General features: G+C 47.6%; 9 non-coding genes across 9 annotated transcripts; all 9 read left to right on the top strand.

The window, feature by feature from the left end:
- Positions 1-361: 361 nt before the first annotated feature.
- On the top strand, positions 362-552 carry LOC142686634 (U2 spliceosomal RNA). The gene has a single exon (XR_012855959.1). It is a non-coding gene; the product is annotated as a U2 spliceosomal RNA (small nuclear RNA).
- Positions 553-1848: 1296 nt separating this feature from the next.
- Positions 1849-2039, top strand: LOC142686632 (U2 spliceosomal RNA). The gene has a single exon (XR_012855957.1). It is a non-coding gene; the product is annotated as a U2 spliceosomal RNA (small nuclear RNA).
- Positions 2040-3335: 1296 nt separating this feature from the next.
- Positions 3336-3526, top strand: LOC142686630 (U2 spliceosomal RNA). The gene has a single exon (XR_012855956.1). It is a non-coding gene; the product is annotated as a U2 spliceosomal RNA (small nuclear RNA).
- Positions 3527-4810: 1284 nt separating this feature from the next.
- Positions 4811-5001, top strand: LOC142686629 (U2 spliceosomal RNA). Its single transcript, XR_012855955.1, has one exon. It is a non-coding gene; the product is annotated as a U2 spliceosomal RNA (small nuclear RNA).
- A 1280-nt stretch (positions 5002-6281) lies between these two features.
- LOC142686628 (U2 spliceosomal RNA) lies at positions 6282-6472 on the top strand. The gene has a single exon (XR_012855954.1). It is a non-coding gene; the product is annotated as a U2 spliceosomal RNA (small nuclear RNA).
- A 1292-nt stretch (positions 6473-7764) lies between these two features.
- Positions 7765-7955, top strand: LOC142686627 (U2 spliceosomal RNA). The gene has a single exon (XR_012855953.1). It is a non-coding gene; the product is annotated as a U2 spliceosomal RNA (small nuclear RNA).
- Positions 7956-9251: 1296 nt separating this feature from the next.
- LOC142686626 (U2 spliceosomal RNA) lies at positions 9252-9442 on the top strand. The gene has a single exon (XR_012855952.1). It is a non-coding gene; the product is annotated as a U2 spliceosomal RNA (small nuclear RNA).
- Positions 9443-10730: 1288 nt separating this feature from the next.
- LOC142686625 (U2 spliceosomal RNA) lies at positions 10731-10921 on the top strand. Its single transcript, XR_012855951.1, has one exon. It is a non-coding gene; the product is annotated as a U2 spliceosomal RNA (small nuclear RNA).
- Positions 10922-12225: 1304 nt separating this feature from the next.
- On the top strand, positions 12226-12416 carry LOC142686624 (U2 spliceosomal RNA). The gene has a single exon (XR_012855950.1). It is a non-coding gene; the product is annotated as a U2 spliceosomal RNA (small nuclear RNA).
- Positions 12417-12835: the final 419 nt, after the last annotated feature.

Raw genomic sequence — 12835 nt, 5'->3', positions numbered from 1 at the left:
TCAGCAGGCAGCACTGGACTGGACTGGATTACAGCTGATACAAGGTGTGAAGGAACAAGGGGTGGCTGTGGGCATGCACTTGCTGCCGCTGCCAGTGTTTATCTGCATGGCAGCAGGGCATTTGGGCGTTGCCAGGAAGGTGTTTTTATGTAGATTCCTCCTCTTTCAGCACTGCATTGTGGTGCAAGCAAAAGAAGCAAATCCTGTCTGGCTTCCTCTCCGGCCTTTATTCACCTCCCGTGTAGCTGTGAGTGTGTGAGCCTGCAGGGCCCCATGGAATTGCCTAGAAGTAGGCTGAATCGCTGCAAGGGCTGAACAGCAGTATCGGGCAGGCTCGGGCAACGCGCGGCCCGTTCGGGTTATCGCTTCTCGGCCTTTTGGCTAAGATCAAGTGTAGTATCTGTTCTTATCAGTTTAATATCTGATACGTCCCCTATCTGGGGACCATATATTAAATGGATTTTTAGAACAGGGAGATGGAAATAGAGCTTGCTCTGTCCACTCCACGCATTGACCTGGTATTGCAGTATTTCCAGGACCGGTGCACCCTTTCCTTATGTGTTGACTAAAAGCAGATTCCAAAAGTGTTTTTTGTCTTTGCTATTGTTTCTGTCTTTCTGAAGGGATCTCCCCTTTTAATCCCATTATTTCAACACCTGTTGGACAATGCATGAGTGATAATGAGCTCATTGATTAAATGCAATTAATGAATAGATTGCCACCTCTTGTTGTGTGTCGTCTGTGTTTCTGTGTTTCCGGCATTTCACATTGGAACACCTCATTCACCTTCCTTGTCTTCTCTCCGCCCTCCCTTTTAGGTAAGTTAAAGAGCTGCACCTGAGCCAGCCACTGATTGATTGATTGATTGATTGATTGATTGATTGATTGATTGATTGATTGATTGATGCAGCACAACAGTCAAATAGTGGAGTGGAGTAGGGGAACAGCAAACAGCCAATAAAGCAGCCCGCCCGCTCGCCTGCCCGCCACAATGGACCTACCTGTGTACACTAGATGGATGTGATGGAATGTACTGTCGTCCCTACATTTCAAGAAGAAGTAAGAATTGCAGTTGCAACAAAGCCTTGCTTGCCTACAAAGAGAGCAGCAATTTGGATTTGTTACTATGTTACCTAGAAGAATAACAAACTGTGCAAGGATGGAGGTTGTAGGAGCAAGGAGAAGTTGTCTGTAAAGTTGGTGGATGCCTATTTTCCATTTTGCAGTCCCTTGTCTCCCTCTTGTGGCCTCCTGGAGGCAACTAGCTGTGCAAAAAAAAGACAGCCTGGCGGCCGGCTGTTGCAGTGTTGCCCTCTCAGGCAACACTGACTGAGTGACTGACTGAGCCTCACCGTCTTATATAAAGTTCAGACGGAACTTTGCACGTGTCATAGTGGAGCCCTCAGGATTCCAGAGCCAGCTTTCTGACATCATAATGGGGCCTCAGAGATAAAAGCCTGGGCCCAGGCAGTGTTGGTCAGTGCTGCTCAGCAGGCAGCACTGGACTGGACTGGATTACAGCTGATACAAGGTGTGAAGGAACAAGGGGTGGCTGTGGGCATGCACTTGCTGCCGCTGCCAGTGTTTATCTGCATGGCAGCAGGGCATTTGGGCGTTGCCAGGAAGGCGTTTTTATGTAGATTCCTCCTCTTTCAGCACTGCATTGTGGTGCAAGCAAAAGAAGCAAATCCTGTCTGGCTTCCTCTCCGGCCTTTATTCACCTCCCGTGTAGCTGTGAGTGTGTGAGCCTGCAGGGCCCCATGGAATTGCCTAGAAGTAGGCTGAATCGCTGCAAGGGCTGAACAGCAGTATCGGGCAGGCTCGGGCAACGCGCGGCCCGTTCGGGTTATCGCTTCTCGGCCTTTTGGCTAAGATCAAGTGTAGTATCTGTTCTTATCAGTTTAATATCTGATACGTCCCCTATCTGGGGACCATATATTAAATGGATTTTTAGAACAGGGAGATGGAAATAGAGCTTGCTCTGTCCACTCCACGCATTGACCTGGTATTGCAGTATTTCCAGGACCGGTGCACCCTTTCCTTATGTGTTGACTAAAAGCAGATTCCAAAAGTGTTTTTTGTCTTTGCTATTGTTTCTGTCTTTCTGAAGGGATCTCCCCTTTTAATCCCATTATTTCAACACCTGTTGGACAATGCATGAGTGATAATGAGCTCATTGATTAAATGCAATTAATGAATAGATTGCCACCTCTTGTTGTGTGTCGTCTGTGTTTCTGTGTTTCCGGCATTTCACATTGGAACACCTCATTCACCTTCCTTGTCTTCTCTCCGCCCTCCCTTTTAGGTAAGTTAAAGAGCTGCACCTGAGCCAGCCACTGATTGATTGATTGATTGATTGATTGATTGATTGATTGATTGATTGATTGATGCAGCACAACAGTCAAATAGTGGAGTGGAGTAGGGGAACAGCAAACAGCCAATAAAGCAGCCCGCCCGCTCGCCTGCCCGCCACAATGGACCTACCTGTGTACACTAGATGGATGTGATGGAATGTACTGTCGTCCCTACATTTCAAGAAGAAGTAAGAATTGCAGTTGCAACAAAGCCTTGCTTGCCTACAAAGAGAGCAGCAATTTGGATTTGTTACTATGTTACCTAGAAGAATAACAAACTGTGCAAGGATGGAGGTTGTAGGAGCAAGGAGAAGTTGTCTGTAAAGTTGGTGGATGCCTATTTTCCATTTTTCCATTTTGCAGTCCCTTGTCTCCCTCTTGTGGCCTCCTGGAGGCAACTAGCTGTGCAAAAAAAAGACAGCCTGGCGGCCGGCTGTTGCAGTGTTGCCCTCTCAGGCAACACTGAGTGACTGACTGAGCCTCACCGTCTTATATAAAGTTCAGACGGAACTTTGCACGTGTCATAGTGGAGCCCTCAGGATTCCAGAGCCAGCTTTCTGACATCATAATGGGGCCTCAGAGATAAAAGCCTGGGCCCAGGCAGTGTTGGTCAGTGCTGCTCAGCAGGCAGCACTGGACTGGACTGGATTACAGCTGATACAAGGTGTGAAGGAACAAGGGGTGGCTGTGGGCATGCACTTGCTGCCGCTGCCAGTGTTTATCTGCATGGCAGCAGGGCATTTGGGCGTTGCCAGGAAGGCGTTTTTATGTAGATTCCTCCTCTTTCAGCACTGCATTGTGGTGCAAGCAAAAGAAGCAAATCCTGTCTGGCTTCCTCTCCGGCCTTTATTCACCTCCCGTGTAGCTGTGAGTGTGTGAGCCTGCAGGGCCCCATGGAATTGCCTAGAAGTAGGCTGAATCGCTGCAAGGGCTGAACAGCAGTATCGGGCAGGCTCGGGCAACGCGCGGCCCGTTCGGGTTATCGCTTCTCGGCCTTTTGGCTAAGATCAAGTGTAGTATCTGTTCTTATCAGTTTAATATCTGATACGTCCCCTATCTGGGGACCATATATTAAATGGATTTTTAGAACAGGGAGATGGAAATAGAGCTTGCTCTGTCCACTCCACGCATTGACCTGGTATTGCAGTATTTCCAGGACCGGTGCACCCTTTCCTTATGTGTTGACTAAAAGCAGATTCCAAAAGTGTTTTTTGTCTTTGCTATTGTTTCTGTCTTTCTGAAGGGATCTCCCCTTTTAATCCCATTATTTCAACACCTGTTGGACAATGCATGAGTGATAATGAGCTCATTGATTAAATGCAATTAATGAATAGATTGCCACCTCTTGTTGTGTGTCGTCTGTGTTTCTGTGTTTCCGGCATTTCACATTGGAACACCTCATTCACCTTCCTTGTCTTCTCTCCGCCCTCCCTTTTAGGTAAGTTAAAGAGCTGCACCTGAGCCAGCCACTGATTGATTGATTGATTGATTGATTGATTGATTGATTGATTGATTGATGCAGCACAACAGTCAAATAGTGGAGTGGAGTAGGGGAACAGCAAACAGCCAATAAAGCAGCCCGCCCGCTCGCCTGCCCGCCACAATGGACCTACCTGTGTACACTAGATGGATGTGATGGAATGTACTGTCGTCCCTACATTTCAAGAAGAAGTAAGAATTGCAGTTGCAACAAAGCCTTGCTTGCCTACAAAGAGAGCAGCAATTTGGATTTGTTACTATGTTACCTAGAAGAATAACAAACTGTGCAAGGATGGAGGTTGTAGGAGCAAGGAGAAGTTGTCTGTAAAGTTGGTGGATGCCTATTTTCCATTTTGCAGTCCCTTGTCTCCCTCTTGTGGCCTCCTGGAGGCAACTAGCTGTGCAAAAAAAAGACAGCCTGGCGGCCGGCTGTTGCAGTGTTGCCCTCTCAGGCAACACTGAGTGACTGACTGAGCCTCACCGTCTTATATAAAGTTCAGACGGAACTTTGCACGTGTCATAGTGGAGCCCTCAGGATTCCAGAGCCAGCTTTCTGACATCATAATGGGGCCTCAGAGATAAAAGCCTGGGCCCAGGCAGTGTTGGTCAGTGCTGCTCAGCAGGCAGCACTGGACTGGACTGGATTACAGCTGATACAAGGTGTGAAGGAACAAGGGGTGGCTGTGGGCATGCACTTGCTGCCGCTGCCAGTGTTTATCTGCATGGCAGCAGGGCATTTGGGCGTTGCCAGGAAGGCGTTTTTATGTAGATTCCTCCTCTTTCAGCACTGCATTGTGGTGCAAGCAAAAGAAGCAAATCCTGTCTGGCTTCCTCTCCGGCCTTTATTCACCTCCCGTGTAGCTGTGAGTGTGTGAGCCTGCAGGGCCCCATGGAATTGCCTAGAAGTAGGCTGAATCGCTGCAAGGGCTGAACAGCAGTATCGGGCAGGCTCGGGCAACGCGCGGCCCGTTCGGGTTATCGCTTCTCGGCCTTTTGGCTAAGATCAAGTGTAGTATCTGTTCTTATCAGTTTAATATCTGATACGTCCCCTATCTGGGGACCATATATTAAATGGATTTTTAGAACAGGGAGATGGAAATAGAGCTTGCTCTGTCCACTCCACGCATTGACCTGGTATTGCAGTATTTCCAGGACCGGTGCACCCTTTCCTTATGTGTTGACTAAAAGCAGATTCCAAAAGTGTTTTTTGTCTTTGCTATTGTTTCTGTCTTTCTGAAGGGATCTCCCCTTTTAATCCCATTATTTCAACACCTGTTGGACAATGCATGAGTGATAATGAGCTCATTGATTAAATGCAATTAATGAATAGATTGCCACCTCTTGTTGTGTGTCGTCTGTGTTTCTGTGTTTCCGGCATTTCACATTGGAACACCTCATTCACCTTCCTTGTCTTCTCTCCGCCCTCCCTTTTAGGTAAGTTAAAGAGCTGCACCTGAGCCAGCCACTGATTGATTGATTGATTGATTGATTGATTGATTGATTGATTGATGCAGCACAACAGTCAAATAGTGGAGTGGAGTAGGGGAACAGCAAACAGCCAATAAAGCAGCCCGCCCGCTCGCCTGCCCGCCACAATGGACCTACCTGTGTACACTAGATGGATGTGATGGAATGTACTGTCGTCCCTACATTTCAAGAAGAAGTAAGAATTGCAGTTGCAACAAAGCCTTGCTTGCCTACAAAGAGAGCAGCAATTTGGATTTGTTACTATGTTACCTAGAAGAATAACAAACTGTGCAAGGATGGAGGTTGTAGGAGCAAGGAGAAGTTGTCTGTAAAGTTGGTGGATGCCTATTTTCCATTTTGCAGTCCCTTGTCTCCCTCTTGTGGCCTCCTGGAGGCAACTAGCTGTGCAAAAAAAAGACAGCCTGGCGGCCGGCTGTTGCAGTGTTGCCCTCTCAGGCAACACTGAGTGACTGACTGAGCCTCACCGTCTTATATAAAGTTCAGACGGAACTTTGCACGTGTCATAGTGGAGCCCTCAGGATTCCAGAGCCAGCTTTCTGACATCATAATGGGGCCTCAGAGATAAAAGCCTGGGCCCAGGCAGTGTTGGTCAGTGCTGCTCAGCAGGCAGCACTGGACTGGACTGGATTACAGCTGATACAAGGTGTGAAGGAACAAGGGGTGGCTGTGGGCATGCACTTGCTGCCGCTGCCAGTGTTTATCTGCATGGCAGCAGGGCATTTGGGCGTTGCCAGGAAGGCGTTTTTATGTAGATTCCTCCTCTTTCAGCACTGCATTGTGGTGCAAGCAAAAGAAGCAAATCCTGTCTGGCTTCCTCTCCGGCCTTTATTCACCTCCCGTGTAGCTGTGAGTGTGTGAGCCTGCAGGGCCCCATGGAATTGCCTAGAAGTAGGCTGAATCGCTGCAAGGGCTGAACAGCAGTATCGGGCAGGCTCGGGCAACGCGCGGCCCGTTCGGGTTATCGCTTCTCGGCCTTTTGGCTAAGATCAAGTGTAGTATCTGTTCTTATCAGTTTAATATCTGATACGTCCCCTATCTGGGGACCATATATTAAATGGATTTTTAGAACAGGGAGATGGAAATAGAGCTTGCTCTGTCCACTCCACGCATTGACCTGGTATTGCAGTATTTCCAGGACCGGTGCACCCTTTCCTTATGTGTTGACTAAAAGCAGATTCCAAAAGTGTTTTTTGTCTTTGCTATTGTTTCTGTCTTTCTGAAGGGATCTCCCCTTTTAATCCCATTATTTCAACACCTGTTGGACAATGCATGAGTGATAATGAGCTCATTGATTAAATGCAATTAATGAATAGATTGCCACCTCTTGTTGTGTGTCGTCTGTGTTTCTGTGTTTCCGGCATTTCACATTGGAACACCTCATTCACCTTCCTTGTCTTCTCTCCGCCCTCCCTTTTAGGTAAGTTAAAGAGCTGCACCTGAGCCAGCCACTGATTGATTGATTGATTGATTGATTGATTGATTGATTGATTGATTGATTGATTGATGCAGCACAACAGTCAAATAGTGGAGTGGAGTAGGGGAACAGCAAACAGCCAATAAAGCAGCCCGCCCGCTCGCCTGCCCGCCACAATGGACCTACCTGTGTACACTAGATGGATGTGATGGAATGTACTGTCGTCCCTACATTTCAAGAAGAAGTAAGAATTGCAGTTGCAACAAAGCCTTGCTTGCCTACAAAGAGAGCAGCAATTTGGATTTGTTACTATGTTACCTAGAAGAATAACAAACTGTGCAAGGATGGAGGTTGTAGGAGCAAGGAGAAGTTGTCTGTAAAGTTGGTGGATGCCTATTTTCCATTTTGCAGTCCCTTGTCTCCCTCTTGTGGCCTCCTGGAGGCAACTAGCTGTGCAAAAAAAAGACAGCCTGGCGGCCGGCTGTTGCAGTGTTGCCCTCTCAGGCAACACTGAGTGACTGACTGAGCCTCACCGTCTTATATAAAGTTCAGACGGAACTTTGCACGTGTCATAGTGGAGCCCTCAGGATTCCAGAGCCAGCTTTCTGACATCATAATGGGGCCTCAGAGATAAAAGCCTGGGCCCAGGCAGTGTTGGTCAGTGCTGCTCAGCAGGCAGCACTGGACTGGACTGGATTACAGCTGATACAAGGTGTGAAGGAACAAGGGGTGGCTGTGGGCATGCACTTGCTGCCGCTGCCAGTGTTTATCTGCATGGCAGCAGGGCATTTGGGCGTTGCCAGGAAGGCGTTTTTATGTAGATTCCTCCTCTTTCAGCACTGCATTGTGGTGCAAGCAAAAGAAGCAAATCCTGTCTGGCTTCCTCTCCGGCCTTTATTCACCTCCCGTGTAGCTGTGAGTGTGTGAGCCTGCAGGGCCCCATGGAATTGCCTAGAAGTAGGCTGAATCGCTGCAAGGGCTGAACAGCAGTATCGGGCAGGCTCGGGCAACGCGCGGCCCGTTCGGGTTATCGCTTCTCGGCCTTTTGGCTAAGATCAAGTGTAGTATCTGTTCTTATCAGTTTAATATCTGATACGTCCCCTATCTGGGGACCATATATTAAATGGATTTTTAGAACAGGGAGATGGAAATAGAGCTTGCTCTGTCCACTCCACGCATTGACCTGGTATTGCAGTATTTCCAGGACCGGTGCACCCTTTCCTTATGTGTTGACTAAAAGCAGATTCCAAAAGTGTTTTTTGTCTTTGCTATTGTTTCTGTCTTTCTGAAGGGATCTCCCCTTTTAATCCCATTATTTCAACACCTGTTGGACAATGCATGAGTGATAATGAGCTCATTGATTAAATGCAATTAATGAATAGATTGCCACCTCTTGTTGTGTGTCGTCTGTGTTTCTGTGTTTCCGGCATTTCACATTGGAACACCTCATTCACCTTCCTTGTCTTCTCTCCGCCCTCCCTTTTAGATAAGTTAAAGAGCTGCACCTGAGCCAGCCACTGATTGATTGATTGATTGATTGATTGATTGATTGATTGATTGATTGATTGATTGATTGATGCAGCACAACAGTCAAATAGTGGAGTGGAGTAGGGGAACAGCAAACAGCCAATAAAGCAGCCCGCCCGCTCGCCTGCCCGCCACAATGGACCTACCTGTGTACACTAGATGGATGTGATGGAATGTACTGTCGTCCCTACATTTCAAGAAGAAGTAAGAATTGCAGTTGCAACAAAGCCTTGCTTGCCTACAAAGAGAGCAGCAATTTGGATTTGTTACTATGTTACCTAGAAGAATAACAAACTGTGCAAGGATGGAGGTTGTAGGAGCAAGGAGAAGTTGTCTGTAAAGTTGGTGGATGCCTATTTTCCATTTTGCAGTCCCTTGTCTCCCTCTTGTGGCCTCCTGGAGGCAACTAGCTGTGCAAAAAAAAGACAGCCTGGCGGCCGGCTGTTGCAGTGTTGCCCTCTCAGGCAACACTGAGTGACTGACTGAGCCTCACCGTCTTATATAAAGTTCAGACGGAACTTTGCACGTGTCATAGTGGAGCCCTCAGGATTCCAGAGCCAGCTTTCTGACATCATAATGGGACCTCAGAGATAAAAGCCTGGGCCCAGGCAGTGTTGGTCAGTGCTGCTCAGCAGGCAGCACTGGACTGGACTGGATTACAGCTGATACAAGGTGTGAAGGAACAAGGGGTGGCTGTGGGCATGCACTTGCTGCCGCTGCCAGTGTTTATCTGCATGGCAGCAGGGCATTTGGGCGTTGCCAGGAAGGTGTTTTTATGTAGATTCCTCCTCTTTCAGCACTGCATTGTGGTGCAAGCAAAAGAAGCAAATCCTGTCTGGCTTCCTCTCCGGCCTTTATTCACCTCCCGTGTAGCTGTGAGTGTGTGAGCCTGCAGGGCCCCATGGAATTGCCTAGAAGTAGGCTGAATCGCTGCAAGGGCTGAACAGCAGTATCGGGCAGGCTCGGGCAACGCGCGGCCCGTTCGGGTTATCGCTTCTCGGCCTTTTGGCTAAGATCAAGTGTAGTATCTGTTCTTATCAGTTTAATATCTGATACGTCCCCTATCTGGGGACCATATATTAAATGGATTTTTAGAACAGGGAGATGGAAATAGAGCTTGCTCTGTCCACTCCACGCATTGACCTGGTATTGCAGTATTTCCAGGACCGGTGCACCCTTTCCTTATGTGTTGACTAAAAGCAGATTCCAAAAGTGTTTTTTGTCTTTGCTATTGTTTCTGTCTTTCTGAAGGGATCTCCCCTTTTAATCCCATTATTTCAACACCTGTTGGACAATGCATGAGTGATAATGAGCTCATTGATTAAATGCAATTAATGAATAGATTGCCACCTCTTGTTGTGTGTCGTCTGTGTTTCTGTGTTTCCGGCATTTCACATTGGAACACCTCATTCACCTTCCTTGTCTTCTCTCCGCCCTCCCTTTTAGGTAAGTTAAAGAGCTGCACCTGAGCCAGCCACTGATTGATTGATTGATTGATTGATTGATTGATTGATTGATTGATTGATTGATGCAGCACAACAGTCAAATAGTGGAGTGGAGTAGGGGAACAGCAAACAGCCAATAAAGCAGCCCGCCCGCTCGCCTGCCCGCCACAATGGACCTACCTGTGTACACTAGATGGATGTGATGGAATGTACTGTCGTCCCTACATTTCAAGAAGAAGTAAGAATTGCAGTTGCAACAAAGCCTTGCTTGCCTACAAAGAGAGCAGCAATTTGGATTTGTTACTATGTTACCTAGAAGAATAACAAACTGTGCAAGGATGGAGGTTGTAGGAGCAAGGAGAAGTTGTCTGTAAAGTTGGTGGATGCCTATTTTCCATTTTGCAGTCCCTTGTCTCCCTCTTGTGGCCTCCTGGAGGCAACTAGCTGTGCAAAAAAAAGACAGCCTGGCGGCCGGCTGTTGCAGTGTTGCCCTCTCAGGCAACACTGAGTGACTGACTGAGCCTCACCGTCTTATATAAAGTTCAGACGGAACTTTGCACGTGTCATAGTGGAGCCCTCAGGATTCCAGAGCCAGCTTTCTGACATCATAATGGGGCCTCAGAGATAAAAGCCTGGGCCCAGGCAGTGTTGGTCAGTGCTGCTCAGCAGGCAGCACTGGACTGGACTGGATTACAGCTGATACAAGGTGTGAAGGAACAAGGGGTGGCTGTGGGCATGCACTTGCTGCCGCTGCCAGTGTTTATCTGCATGGCAGCAGGGCATTTGGGCGTTGCCAGGAAGGCGTTTTTATGTAGATTCCTCCTCTTTCAGCACTGCATTGTGGTGCAAGCAAAAGAAGCAAATCCTGTCTGGCTTCCTCTCCGGCCTTTATTCACCTCCCGTGTAGCTGTGAGTGTGTGAGCCTGCAGGGCCCCATGGAATTGCCTAGAAGTAGGCTGAATCGCTGCAAGGGCTGAACAGCAGTATCGGGCAGGCTCGGGCAACGCGCGGCCCGTTCGGGTTATCGCTTCTCGGCCTTTTGGCTAAGATCAAGTGTAGTATCTGTTCTTATCAGTTTAATATCTGATACGTCCCCTATCTGGGGACCATATATTAAATGGATTTTTAGAACAGGGAGATGGAAATAGAGCTTGCTCTGTCCACTCCACGCATTGACCTGGTATTGCAGTATTTCCAGGACCGGTGCACCCTTTCCTTATGTGTTGACTAAAAGCAGATTCCAAAAGTGTTTTTTGTCTTTGCTATTGTTTCTGTCTTTCTGAAGGGATCTCCCCTTTTAATCCCATTATTTCAACACCTGTTGGACAATGCATGAGTGATAATGAGCTCATTGATTAAATGCAATTAATGAATAGATTGCCACCTCTTGTTGTGTGTCGTCTGTGTTTCTGTGTTTCCGGCATTTCACATTGGAACACCTCATTCACCTTCCTTGTCTTCTCTCCGCCCTCCCTTTTAGGTAAGTTAAAGAGCTGCACCTGAGCCAGCCACTGATTGATTGATTGATTGATTGATTGATTGATTGATTGATTGATTGATTGATTGATTGATTGATTGATGCAGCACAACAGTCAAATAGTGGAGTGGAGTAGGGGAACAGCAAACAGCCAATAAAGCAGCCCGCCCGCTCGCCTGCCCGCCACAATGGACCTACCTGTGTACACTAGATGGATGTGATGGAATGTACTGTCGTCCCTACATTTCAAGAAGAAGTAAGAATTGCAGTTGCAACAAAGCCTTGCTTGCCTACAAAGAGAGCAGCAATTTGGATTTGTTACTATGTTACCTAGAAGAATAACAAACTGTGCAAGGATGGAGGTTGTAGGAGCAAGGAGAAGTTGTCTGTAAAGTTGGTGGATGCCTATTTTCCATTTTGCAGTCCCTTGTCTCCCTCTTGTGGCCTCCTGGAGGCAACTAGCTGTGCAAAAAAAAGACAGCCTGGCGGCCGGCTGTTGCAGTGTTGCCCTCTCAGGCAACACTGAGTGACTGACTGAGCCTCACCGTCTTATATAAAGTTCAGACGGAACTTTGCACGTGTCATAGTGGAGCCCTCAGGATTCCAGAGCCAGCTTTCTGACATCATAATGGGGCCTCAGAGATAAAAGCCTGGGCCCAGGCAGTGTTGGTCAGTGCTGCTCAGCAGGCAGCACTGGACTGGACTGGATTACAGCTGATACAAGGTGTGAAGGAACAAGGGGTGGCTGTGGGCATGCACTTGCTGCCGCTGCCAGTGTTTATCTGCATGGCAGCAGGGCATTTGGGCGTTGCCAGGAAGGCGTTTTTATGTAGATTCCTCCTCTTTCAGCACTGCATTGTGGTGCAAGCAAAAGAAGCAAATCCTGTCTGGCTTCCTCTCCGGCCTTTATTCACCTCCCGTGTAGCTGTGAGTGTGTGAGCCTGCAGGGCCCCATGGAATTGCCTAGAAGTAGGCTGAATCGCTGCAAGGGCTGAACAGCAGTATCGGGCAGGCTCGGGCAACGCGCGGCCCGTTCGGGTTATCGCTTCTCGGCCTTTTGGCTAAGATCAAGTGTAGTATCTGTTCTTATCAGTTTAATATCTGATACGTCCCCTATCTGGGGACCATATATTAAATGGATTTTTAGAACAGGGAGATGGAAATAGAGCTTGCTCTGTCCACTCCACGCATTGACCTGGTATTGCAGTATTTCCAGGACCGGTGCACCCTTTCCTTATGTGTTGACTAAAAGCAGATTCCAAAAGTGTTTTTTGTCTTTGCTATTGTTTCTGTCTTTCTGAAGGGATCTCCCCTTTTAATCCCATTATTTCAACACCTGTTGGACAATGCATGAGTGATAATGAGCTCATTGATTAAATGCAATTAATGAATAGATTGCCACCTCTTGTTGTGTGTCGTCTGTGTTTCTGTGTTTCCGGCATTTCACATTGGAACACCTCATTCACCTTCCTTGTCTTCTCTCCGCCCTCCCTTTTAGGTAAGTTAAAGAGCTGCACCTGAGCCAGCCACTGATTGATTGATTGATTGATTGATTGATTGATTGATTGATTGATTGATTGATTGATTGATTGATTGATGCAGCACAACAGTCAAATAGTGGAGTGGAGTAGGGGAACAGCAAACAGCCAAT

This window comes from Rhinoderma darwinii (genome assembly GCF_050947455.1).
Source record: "Rhinoderma darwinii isolate aRhiDar2 chromosome 5 unlocalized genomic scaffold, aRhiDar2.hap1 SUPER_5_unloc_18, whole genome shotgun sequence".
NCBI lineage: Eukaryota > Metazoa > Chordata > Amphibia > Anura > Rhinodermatidae > Rhinoderma > Rhinoderma darwinii.
This window is presented reverse-complemented; position numbering and strand designations above follow the sequence as displayed.